Here is a 13841-nt window from a genome sequence, read left to right on the forward strand (position 1 = left end):
ATACATATTTATTAAATACTTTTAAAATAATTTATATTTAAATTAATACAGTGAGGCAAGCATGAATATAATTTAATTTATTTATATTATTTTAATTATATATATTTATTTATACATTCATTTTAAATAATAAAATAATATATTTTTCATAAAGTTAATCCACATATAATCTGGCTATTGACACATAATTTAAGTATATAATTATAATTCTTGAGTCTATGCACAATTTGATGTATGGATGATCACTAGATTCTATTTCCCTATTTATTATTATTAGGCATGTGCGAATTTGAAGAGCCACATGGCGGTCTTTTTTGAATTTACAGGAAGTTATAAAAGGAAGTGATGTCTTTTTTTAAAAGTATTGTCTGATGAAGTTTAATATTAATTAAATGAAAGTGCTCACAGTTCATTGTTTATTTGTTATTGCAAATATTGAAGTTTGTTTTGGTTTTATAATAAATTTGTTTCGTATCCAGTTAGTGGCTTTTCGCTTTGTCGTTTAGTATCCAGTTTGTTCGTTTTTTCGAGTTATGTCATATACTTTGCTTTAGACCATCTCAACATGATTGCATTTTAATTGTCATTATAGCTACTGATTCTGAAGGAACCCATGAATTACAGTAATGCAAAAAATAAATAAATAATATTTTGAACATCCAACCAAGTACATAAATAAAACTAATGAATAAATAATTATTCCTTATCAGAATACAAATATGTGGGATTAACACTTGATCATAACCTTGTTTTTAAACTACACACTGAGAGCATTACTAGCAAAGTACTTAAGCAAATGAAACTAAGACGTAATTTCTCATATTCCTTCAACACTTGCCAGAACACGAATTCCTGGAAACATTTTTCTTCAAAATCTTGAATATTGACTTCCTCTGATAACATCTTACAATGCTGAAAAAAATAAAATTAAAATTAAAATAAGATTTACAAATTTGTTTTACTAGCTGACACAATTACACATCACTCCAGTAGACTAAAGGGCCTCAGCTGGCTATCTGTTTCCAACAGAGCTGCCTTCCTATTGTTTAAAATCATAACACTAGGTTGCTGACCACCTCTGAATAGAAAACTTACCTTCAAAGAAGAAGCCTACTCTCTCAGATCAAGATATGAAGGAAATTTTACCTTTGCCCGTCCTTGATTGAAAACTACCACAGCTGACAGATCTTTTATACACTCAGATCAGTCTCCTGGGATAGACTCCCTAATGAAATCCAAGCACAGCAAACTGTAACAGAATTTAAATCCAAGATAAGGAAGCTCTACAACAGGAAACTAACTGTAATTACTTTAAAGACAATGGTTAATGGCCCCAAGCTAAATACTGTATATAAGATATTTTTACTAACAGAATAATTTTAGATCAACAAGATGTCCTAACATATAATTTATCTCATTATGTCATTTGAATGTATCCCTGTCTTTATTGCTTTATTCCCTTTTGTTTCTAATGAATTTAAAAATGTAAATTTAGACCGAAATCATGTATAATTGTATAACTATTTTTATTATTGTGTATACTGTATGTTTTTTTTTTGTGATCATGGCTGAAAATGGCTCTGATTTTTTTGTTTTTAAGTCAGGAGTAGCCTGCAATATTTCCTATTTGCTGCCCAGCAAATGTACAACCTCAGCTTCAAACTGTACTTGACTTCTCTTATGTCTCTCCAGTTTACTTGGCTCTTTTCTCATCTTTTCCAAATGTACTAAGACAGACTCCTTATCTTTTTTACCTTTTGAGTTATTTTTTCTGTAGTTCTTCCACCTGCTTATGCAAATCATTCATACTTTCCAAATCCATTTTTAATATTTCATTATCTTTCTTTGAAGAGCCCAGAGTTAGCTGATATACAGATACAGTTGCATCAGTTTTTTGCTTTGACATGCACATTTATTTGCTCAAACCTGTTGCATCATCATGTCTGGAACTTTCAAGCATACTGCTTTGTTTCAAAATTTCAATTTCTTCATACAGCTCAGAGAGGCATTTGGATAAAGCAGCAATTTCTTGGTCTGTTTTACTTTGACAACATTTCAATTACTTAAAATCAGACACTAACCTTTGGTGACTCTCTTGAAATCCAGATATCACTCTTTCCATCTTAGCCAGTTCGTCGTTATGTTGTCTACCTCATCCCTTTGTTCAGACACAGTTTTCTCTATTTTGTATCTGTTATTTGTATTTAACCATTGTGTTTTCTACCTGTGGCTTTTATAATTCTACACATCTAGCTGTAATGGCTTCTGCAAATTTTGCACTTTCTTGACCTCCTTCTTTAAAGAGGTCAAAAATCTTTTGAAATCCTGCTTGTTCCAGCATCACAGCAACACAATTTCTTTTTTAACTTTGAGTTTAACTGCTGATTGTGTCAGACAAAGCACTGAAGTTTTTTTCAAGACATTATTTATCGCTTGCTGTTTCTGATTGTTTACTTGTGCAGCCATGTTTTCTGTAAAGATCTCCATTGCCTTTTCCAGAAGCTACTATTTTAATAAAACTTTTTAATAAATTCTGATCTGATTATTATTTGTTCAGCTCTCTTAGAACCTTTAGAGATATGCAATCAAAGTTTTAACTTTCACAATCACATCACATGCCCAAAGAACAGTCATTTTCATCTGCTTGTAAGGAATACTTTGAGGCAAGGCACTCTCTCATTCTGCCTCACAGCATTGATTGTTACCAGACTTAATTGGTGAGCACAGCTTTATGGAAACTCGTGTTGCTATATTTCAGCAGAACTCTTGTTCTCAAGATAAGTATTGCCTTGTTTATTACTCGTTTTGTTCCTTATTTTTCAGTACAGGCTGTTTTTTTTTAGTTTAGAATACATTTCAAAAGATTTGCAGTGACAGACATACAGTTTAACAAACTCCAGGCATCACTACAATGATGTGAAGAAATCTCACAACGCATAACCTATTATGTTGTAAGCCTCTAGTATATAATGCCAACAGAACTTTCTGTTTCAAACAACATTTAACCTCTATAAACATTCACTTCTGCTGCTGCAGTAAGACCTCTCTAAACATAAGGTAATTATCTATTTTTGTAAGTATAACACCACCTCGGTATTAACATGGCACTGCTGAGGAAGAATTGTTTTTATGCTTCTCACATTTTTTTGCCACTGATCTCTTACTGTTGTTCACTAGACAGAATTAGTTCTGACAATACCTAATAAAAGTTTGTGCTTTATAAAATTTCACCATTTAGAAATGATTTCCACATACTACACATTTAAATCATTTGCTTTTACTTCCCTACAAGCAGGACATAAACACTCAGAGCTCTCATCTCAATATAGTCTCTACCAATCAATATATTTCAGGGTAACACAGTTTTCTTTTATCTTCAGAAAACATTAACAAGTTTCTAGTTGACAGTGACTCCTACTTGCTTCCACATAAGATAGCTCATAAATGCAAGAAATGGGCTTTAACATGGGTGTTCCTGTTCTAACTTACAATTTTGGGGTGATTTTCTGGTCCCAAAAGGTACTGGATCAGTTGGACAGGAAAGCAGGAAAAATGCTTCATGCTTTTCAAATGATAAATAAAAATCAGTGTTCACCAGGATTATATATTCATTGTTCTGAAGGAGGTATGGGCCTCCTCAGAATTGATTACATCTATAAATCCGCAATCACAGGACACATGTCTGCTGACCTCATCACTTCTGAACATAGTGAAAGTTTTGAATCATGAAGAGAACAAATCTAAGATGACTTCACTGCATAGTTTTGCTGAAGCATATTGGTGTTAAGTGGGAATGGAAACCAAACCAGAAATAGACAAAAATCAGGCAGCAACTGAATGTGCCAAAGAACAAAAGAAAGAAAGAATATAAGGAGAAGGCTCAGATGAAAAGGCAAAAAGTGTGGAAAAGGCATAAATATAGTTTCAAGTACAGACAACTGCTGTACCAACCTCATTTCAATAAGAATCTAAAGGAAGAATGGTTAAGGACAGGTGAATTTACACATTGGTTTACAAAGTTCAATGAGCATGTGGGAGAAACAGACAAATGCAGGTTCTGTAAAACAGAACTGGAAACAGTCAACATCTTGTTGCTGGGTGTGATACACTAATACTAGATGGCCTGTATACTGAAATAAATGATAATATGGCAAGACTGATGCACTGGGGATTGTGTAAACATTTCAGTATTGAAGTAGCTAAGAAGCACTGGAAGCAGTGGAAACATGAGCTACAAAGCATTACAGAGAGTGATGAAGTTATATCACATGGGATCACCCATTACCAACAGTTCAAAAATAGATGTGGGAAAACCAGATATAGTAGTCCATGTAAAGAAGACAAAAGTAGCATTGATCCAGTGAAATTGCTACACCCAGTAACTATAGTGTCTTACATACAGAGACACACAAAGTAATCAAATATGAGGATTTGCAGGCAGAAATTCGAGCAATGTGGAAGAAGGATACCCAGACAGTTCCAGTAGTAGTAGGAGCAATAGGTCTCATAAAAAAGAATTTACAGTCATATTTAGATATGCTACAGATACGTGTAACTCCTTATGAATTGCAGAAGGAGTCAATTCTGGACATGCTGTGGGTCCTGCAAAGAGCATTTTTGGCTAACATCAAAGACTGAAACAATACTAATTTAACAAACTTTAATCATACTTTGACTTAGGAATGAGGTACATTCCTGTCATTGTACTAGAAACCCAAAAGACTTGGAGAAATAAACCACAGCAAATTATCCCTGATTCATGTAAGCAGAATATATTTTTCCTCTATTGCAACATACCACTCTTTTCAAATTAGATTCAGCAGCTTAAGACTTCATGATACACACTGTGAAGTTACCACCCTTCTTGTGTTATTTTTTCATAAGTGCATGTTGACAGTCAAGCTTTGCCTTGATCAGACATACCCTGTCCATATGGAGGATATTATCCACTCAGCCATTAGTGTGCTTTCTAGTCTTCCCAGTATCCCAGCGGTGACAGCTTTTTCTGTTTTTATTACTTAACTCTATACTCTGGTGATGATGTGAGCCCTTGAATAACGTCAAGGAAAATATATGCCCATTATTTCTGCATATATGCTACCTTACATCTGCCAAGAGAGGCTGCCATCATTGAATTAGACATCCCAGCCCACATCTTCCTTGCACTGATGACCCACATTAGATAGGCTGCCTTCCTCCAAGCAAGGCCTTGCTATCAGAGCAACTGTGTGAGCCAAGTGGGACCCCCAAGTAAGGGACTAGACATCCTTCCTGCCTGTGTTGTCAAGCAGCCAAGCTGCTAGTCAAACTCGGGTTGCCTAGGTATATTCAAGGCTTTACCCCTGTACACCACTGACTTAGGCATTCAAGTATTTTCAACTCGATTTACTAATCATTTCACTTACTGTACTTTTAGAGTTCATCTTCTCTTCTGGCACACTGCTTTGGGTGCGGCAGACAGAAAATGAATGACTCTGTTAAGCAGAGCTTAACAGGCAGTAATTAAAAGCTATATTTCACCATAGTTTTAGTGAACATACTTCAGGCAAAGGAAGCTCCATATTTAACAACATCACTTTTAAATAGAATTTACAGGGTCTATATTATAAACTTGAACGCTTGCCTTATCGAATCCCTAAACGTCAACCCGTCCTCATTGAACCGCATAAACACCGAACGCCGTAAACTGCGAAATTCAAAACATCGAACTGTCATACTTCTCCCACCCCACCACCCACTACATACTACCTACACAAACTAAATAAACCACATACATACACTAACCAAAACCCCACTTCTAACCCTAAACTAAACCCTACTTCTAACCCTACACTAAATCTTACATATACCACCAAGTATGCACTTAACTTAACCTGCACCCTAGCCCTAAGGTCCGTAACTATCGCTCACTTTCCTTAAAAAGCTAAACCCAAACAAACTAAATAATCCACAGACATACACTTAACAAAACCTTACACTAAATCTAACATACATTACCATCTATGCACTTACCCTAACCCGCACCCTAACCCTAAGTCCGTAACTATCACACACTTACCTTACAGAGCTATATCGCAGAAGGCCAACCATGACGATTCGACATTTCCGGTTTCATTCTTCTGGACATTCGATGTTTTCGGGGTTCGATGAGGACAGGTCAACATTTAGGGATTTGATAAGGTAAGCGTTCGAGTTTCTAATATAGACCTGAATTTACAGACACAACTCATAAACTCATTTTGTGATGGTACTTTGGGAAGGTTACTCCCCTACTCCCATTTCAGAATCACTCTGCAATTCACTTTTGCTAGATTCACTAAACCAAGAAGTTGTCTGCTTATATTTTAATAGCATATAATAAATTTTTCTGAAAATCTCCACAAATGTGGAACTTTAAAGACATTTTTGTCCACTTTTCCAGGGAAATTAGCTCAACTTACATGCATGTTTCATGTTTAAACACACCATTTAATTTCTCTAAGAAATACCAGTGATATAACAGTTTTATTTACATACTGAAATATACACAGTATAAAATAAGTTATGATACTTTTTCTTGATGTTCAAACGAAAACATTGTATGTAGCTTATTATATACGCCCAACAAAACTGAGCACAACTTTGCTATAATATATCTATAGTTATAGCAGTGAAACCGCGGTCTATGTTTTATGGACTAATCTTGTTTCATTAAATCATGCCTTGTTTTACTTATTTTGTGGTGGTGGATTCTGTTTTTTTTTTTTTTTTGCTATCTATCGATATTCATATACATATATATATATATATATATATACATATATATATATATATATATATATATATATATATATATATATATATTATATATATACAGATAAAAACACAAGGATCCCAAAATGAAGAGACAAGCGTTTAGACCTGAACGCAATTTATTTAGTTTAAACAGAGTAACGCTGCTACTCTGTTTAAACTAAATAAATTGCGTTCAGGTCTAAACGCTTGTCTCTTCATTTTGGGATCCTTGTGTTTTTACTCGTTTGTGGATTTCATCTAGTCTGTTGATATATATACAGATAGATATACAGATATAGATATATAGATATATAGCTATAGATGTAATATGTTCATAGGTGTGTACTAGGCAAATGGCCCTGGAGCCTTTACAAACCTAGCCCATAGGATTACCCTTGCATCATGCCACCAGACCTTAGTTCCCAGTGCCTCTATCGAGTAGAACCACTGGAGTGATGTCCGGGGTGAATTTTCTATTTCTCATCCACTCATCAAGATTTCTCTTGAAGAGGGCCAGTGTGATACTCTGTTTGACATGTATGGGAAGTCTAGTCCATAGCATGGGCAGTTTCTGGGTTATGAACCTGTCCCTCCAGCACGTTCTTTTGATTGTGATAATGAGGTTGAGGTCTCTGGAGCGTGTGGTGCAGAGGGATTTGGATTTCTTTAGATGTAACATTTCTAACAGAGCTGGGTCAGACATGGCTTTGTAAGTCAAGCAGAGATCACCTCTAAGTAGGTGATACATATGAGACAGAGAATAGTTGGGTGTTTTTTTAGTCTGTCCATATTGGACAAGTGTTTAAGGCCTAGGATCCTCTTTGTGAGGTACTTTTGTGGCCTCTCCAGATGTTGCGGGTGTCTAGTGAGGTACATGCCAAATGGGGCATTGTACTCGATGATTGGCCTAATGAGGGAAGAGTAGAGGGAGACAGTGACCTCTTTCTTCCTGGATGCAAAGCCCTTAGTAATGAGATGTGCAACATAGAAGGACTTTCTGACCACAGTGACAATGTGGTGGTCAAAAGAGAGGTTGCTGCCAACCTGTGTTCCCAGATCTCTTATAATGCCTTTTGTGTTCAGTAGACTACCATTGATGTGGTAATTCATGGGAACTGGGTTTTTCCCAAAGGAGATGATGACACATTTTTTGGCATTGAGCTTAAGGCCATTGTTCTGACACCAGCCGTTGGTCTCAGTGAGGCCTTTTTGTAGGATGTCAACATCACTTAGGGAGTTAATAATGGCTCCCAACTTGCCATTGTCTGTGAACTTTGTCAGCCAGAGTCCCTTCATGTTGGCCTGGACTTCTGAGATGTAGATACCAAACAGGAGAGGACCAGGACTGATCCCTGTGGGACTCCACTCGTGACTGGTCAGCAGTCTGACTTGGAGTCAGCTACTTTCACACTGTGGATTCTATCTATGAGCCAGTTTGCAACCCACCTAGTGATATAGGGGTTGATGCTTAGCTTAGTGAGTTTTTCTATGATTCCTGAATGGGGAATGGTATCAAAGGCCTTGGCCAGATCAAGGTAGGCTGTATGAACCACCTTGCCTTCATCCACAGCTCTGGTGACTGACTCATATAAGTCAACCAAGTTGAGCAGGCATGATCTACCCTTTACAAAACCAAACTGTGTGGGATCCAGAGTTTGGAGATTCCCTATATCCTTGTTTATTAGGTCCATGATGATGCACTCCATAGCTTTGCATATCAGACTTGCCAGGCCAATGAGGTGATAGTTCCCAGGGTCTGTAGTTGCTCCTCCTTTGTGGAGAATGATGACTGTAGCAGTGCACCATTCGGTAGGGACAAAGCCTGAGGTGAGGCTATGATTGAACAGAGCACACAGGTGAGGTTCCAGTTCACTGTGTAGTTCATGTAGATCTCAGCCAGGGATATTGTCAGGTCCCATAGAAGCTGTATTCTTGGCCCTGGACAGTGCTGTTTTAACATGTGCAGCAGTAATACTGGGTGCCTGGCAATCTACTGGTATTGTGATTGGTCCTTTGGGGGGGTAAAGTTGGCACTGAATCTGTTGGCCAGTATAGTGGCAATATTTGTTGGTTCAGTATAGGAGGTACCATTGTGCAGTAGCGCAGAGCAAATCTCGGTATTGACGTGGAGATTCTTTACATAACTATAGAAGGTCTTGTGGTTGTCTTTATTATCTGCTGCAATTCTGTTTTCATAGCTAGATTTAGAGGATTTGATGAGGGATCTCAGCTTTTTGTTGAAGCTGATAAGGGAGTTTTTCCAGACTTGGGACTTCACCTTATTCTGCATCAGTTTCCTCCTTCTGTTGTAGAGTTTGTTTATGGCAACGGACCACCAGATTGGCTTCCTTTTTTGGTGGAGAGCATCTTGGTTCTATTGGGTATGGCGATATCCATGCATTTGTGTACATGTTTGTACAGTGCATTGGTGTATGATTCAGCAGTCATGCAACTATTCTCCATTTGCATGGGTGCTGTGAAGTTAGCCACCTCTGTTTTTAGGAGCCCACAGTTAGTTTTGGAGAAGTTTTTCATGGTGGTTACCTTTTTGGGGGGGTGGGGGTGGGATGAGGATTTCCAAGGTGATTAGTTTGTGGTTTGATCTAACCAGGGAGAAGTTCACTATAGCTGTAGAGTGACAGTCACCCATGTTAGTAATGACCAGGTCAAGGATGTTGCTACCTCTAGTGGAGGTGAGAACCAGCTGGTCCAGGGCATTGGAATTAATGAATTCCAGGAAACATTGGGCAAGTGTATTGATACATGAGTAGTTTTCCCAGTTAATGGAGGGGTAGTTGAAGTCACCCAGGGTGCTTAGGAATGTGAAGTGTGGGCCTTGGGACATGGTTGAGGACCTGTAACAGGCTACGACCTGAATCACTGTCTTACCCAATGTTAGCTGCACCTGAAGTATCTCTGATGTGTTATGTTGGGCTACCAGATGGGGGTGCACCTTTGGAGATTCAGTCCAAGTTCTGGGGCCGAAAGTTGTGGAATGAGTTATAGCCTGGTAGTGGAGGGGTGCTTTCTGCTGCCTTGAACCAAATCTCTGTTATAGCACAAATGTCGATGTTCTCCATTTTAAGGAGTGCTTCGAGCGAGTGCATTTTGAGATTTAGACTTGTAGCACTGAGCAGCATGACCCTCAAATTGAATTTGTTTGTAGCTTTTATGGTGGTAATTTGGTCTTTGGAACACCACCTAAAAAGGCACTATAGGGGTGGCAAGAGCCTTGGCCAGTATCTAGAAGCCCAGGGGTGACAGATACAGGCCATCTGATACAGGCCATCTCTGGCAAAGCATCGAGGTCTGTCACTCATGTCATCCCAGGCAGACAGATACTGGATCCCCTTACAATGACACCAAAAACTTAACCAATTGTTGAAATCAATCATTTTCTGCTTGTACTGTGGTATCATTCTGGGTAATGGTAGGATGCTGCTCAGGGCTAGGGTCATACCCGCCTGGGCAACATAATCCGAGAGCTCCTCCATGTCTTTTTTCATGTACCAAAAACAAAAATAAAAGTCAAAGACCAGCAAAAACTCCACATAAAAGAAATGTAGTCCAAGTAATCAGCACCACAGCTGCTATAAATCCACAAAAGTCTTTTATTAACACAGTTATTGGGCGCTTTCATCTCAGTAAAGAGAGAGTTCATCAGCATAACAAAGACGACATAAAAAGGCAGTTTAAATACTAACATCAATTGAAATTCCACCAATAAAATGTTGTGTAATTCAAAGCCTTCAAACATTAATTAATTATTTTAAAAAGTCTGGAAAGGATCAGTACAAAGCAGCTTTTTGCAGCATATATAAAACAATGTAATGATTCAATATACTTAATCAAATTAAAAAAAAAAAAACACATATACCTTATAGTTTGCTATATTTTATCTGCTTTTTCATGTAACATAGGAACAATAGAAATTGCATCATTCAAGCCTGGGGGGAACATTGCATTTAACCTAAGGTGCCATTCTGTTTCTTTTTTTTTAAAAATATTTTTCCAGCCCCCACCACCACCACCACCATCCAGTTTAATGATTTTCACTATCCCAAATAAAAACGTATCAAAGTTAGAACAAGTCTGAGAATGTTTATACAATGCACTATTCTGCTTCCCATTTTTGATATTATTGACATGTTCATATATTCTACATCTTAAGGAACGTTCAGTCTTGCCTACATAAAAGTGAAAACATGTGGCACAAACACTTAAACAGTCCACTTTGCTAGTCTTACAATTACCTTTTTTAAAGTAAACTCTGCTATGCATTCTGTTGTTTGGGATAATAATTTTTTCCTTAAAAATAAATGGGCATTGACTGCAAGCTCCACAAGGCCTAGTACTGGCATATATTGTATAGCCTATGTTCCAGGAGCTTCTTGAAGTTTGCTCCTGTACTGTATACAACATTTGGTTCTTTACCCACCTTGTCATAGACATCTTTATTTACCCTAAAATGTTCCAGTTGGAACTCAAGGCATTCTTAATCTTTTTTGGTAAGATGGTTGTATTGTAACACACATGCTTTCTCAAGTAAGACCTTATTGGTGTCAATCTTATGTTCAGTATTAGATGGGGCCAAACCCACTCCCAACAGTGGTTTGTAAACAGTACCCCATTTTTTATATATTTCATCTATTATTTCCATAACAAATTCTTTGGGGCATCCCCTCTCCTGGAACATAATACAAATTTTATCTAATTTACTTTTTACATCATCATAATGTGATGTCATGCATGCTACCCTGATAGCTTGTCCCTTCACAATACTTCTTTTTTGGGTTATATGGTGGTTGCTTTGAACTAATCTATGAACCTATGAACTTATTCTATTCTATGAAAATGTAAATAAGAATTGCAGAACGTTTCCTTTCGAAAAATCCTTGATCTAAAACCACTATTGTCATGGAAGATATACGTATCTAGAAAATTAATACCTGAAGCTTTTGGAGTATTGTTCTTATCTCTCATGTTAACTTGTAAAAAATGAGTTTGCAAATATATTTGTACAGATATTTTTCTCTTTTGCCAGGGTCTCCGTTGTCTGGCTGTGTCTTAGATGCACTTGCTGTTGTATATCTTCTTTTTTGTTGTTGTTCTAAAAAGGCCTTATGTGGTACTTTCTCCTGAGTTAAATGTACTTCAGCCCTTTTATAATCTCTGATTAAATCTAATGGTAGATATTATGCCTTTCCCTTCACATCTGCCCCATTGGAGTTTGGCTTACAAGTTTGAATATATCAAACATTACAAGAGCCAGTATGATATAAAACTTTTATTTTTTCAGACAAAAAATGTGCATATTCGTTTGACTTTTTGATAAAGAAATGTCTGCAAATGCATCTTCACATTTTGTTACTAATCTTGGTTAAGAGAGATAAGCAAACAACTGCAAAGTATGCACTAAAACATTTCAGGGGACGTGCATTATAAATTACTTCAACATCTGATTAATTGCCTTGTTGTGTGGGAGGTGTCTGCAGAATGCTTGATTTTAATTTGTTGTGTTTAAGACTGCAAACTCAAGTTACTTACTGAATAGATGCATCTTTTGAAAGCTTTATTTGGAAGTATGTCTTTCTTTCTTTCATCACTATAGTGACTTATTTATTATTCCACTCCAACACCAAAATGAGTAGTTGCTGAACTGTTATTGGCTTAATCATAGCAAAAGTGTAATGTCATTCCATCAAAAATATGCAAATACTGTGGTCATTCTGTACTTAGTTTTCTAGTCTGGAATGGCAGAAAACGATTTACACTGTAAACAGTTGCTGTTTATTTGGCAAGGCAGCCTGATTTTATCACTAAACTATACAATCAGGGGAGAGAGAGCATTTTTGTCCTTTCAGACATATACATTATCAGGAAACATTTAATGGGAGTCCTTACGTATTACTTGCCATTTTACAGAATGATTGTTAAACTGAATGTCAATACATTCTCTTGCCCCCATACCTACTGCTTAAGCTGGTACCAATTTTCAAGTCTTGAGTAAAATATTATTTTATACTATAACTGTATAAAACAGATTTGAGAATGTAGGACTGTCAAATTCAGCTGCTGCTGCAACACAAGTGTTGTAACCATGCTGCATTTAACATCAATGTGTAGAAACATTCCCGTTGTTGTTATAATGCACACCACTGTTCAAATACCAGAGATTGGTTAGTGGGATAAACACGTATTCATAACCATGTTATACCCCCTTATTTTGAATATTTTACACAACATGTTCATTGGACATTTTCCTTGTTCCTCTGCTCCCTAAACAAGAATGTAGAAAGTTTTATCTTATATCAGCGGAATTGTACTTAATATGGTACATCTACTGTATATTACAGTGTCTTTGCAAATCATATTTATAGATTCATCCTGTTAATGTCTCTGATGTTTTTTCAGGCGTGACTTACAAAAGTCAACTTCAACAGTATAATTGCCTCCCTCCAAACCAAAAACATTGCTATGTTACCTCACTAGGGAAGAAATGTTCAGTGAACCCTAGATGAAACAAACGAATACCCAAAATGTCCGGCCTTGTTCGTAGTTTGCCGGTTGCAGTTTAACTGTGAAAAATGAAAAGCTATCTAGAGAGAAGTCAGACAAAGACAATTCAAACCTCCTGATGGCAACTGTGAAGGCTGGGTCCTAACTTTTAGCAAAACTTGAAGGAAAGGCAAAACAGCAGTGCAGCATTAACAAAAATGGGACATTCTATTCCTTAAATCTAAAGTGTAAAAAGGAATGGTACATTGTTCTTTTCCAATAAATAAAGCATTAAGGCTGACACCTTTTCAAATACCCAAAGTGAAACTTTTTTTATGGAACAGTAAGACTGTGCAGGATAGACCAAACCCAGTCAGTGTAAAGGGTCGGACTTTTTGTAGTTTGTTAAAATAAAAGGTCGCGCTTTTAAAATGTGACTTGTTTCTTCTCATACCAAGATGTTTCAGATACAAAACAATAGTTATAGGAAGCTACTATTTATTTATTTTATTTATTTTTTATTTTACATTTGTTAACCGGAAGTTACTAGAGGAAATTTAGAAAATATT

The sequence above is a fragment of the Protopterus annectens genome, chromosome 17.part0 (assembly GCF_019279795.1).
Source record: "Protopterus annectens isolate FY-2018-M chromosome 17.part0, PAN1.0, whole genome shotgun sequence".
Taxonomy (NCBI): domain Eukaryota; kingdom Metazoa; phylum Chordata; order Ceratodontiformes; family Protopteridae; genus Protopterus; species Protopterus annectens.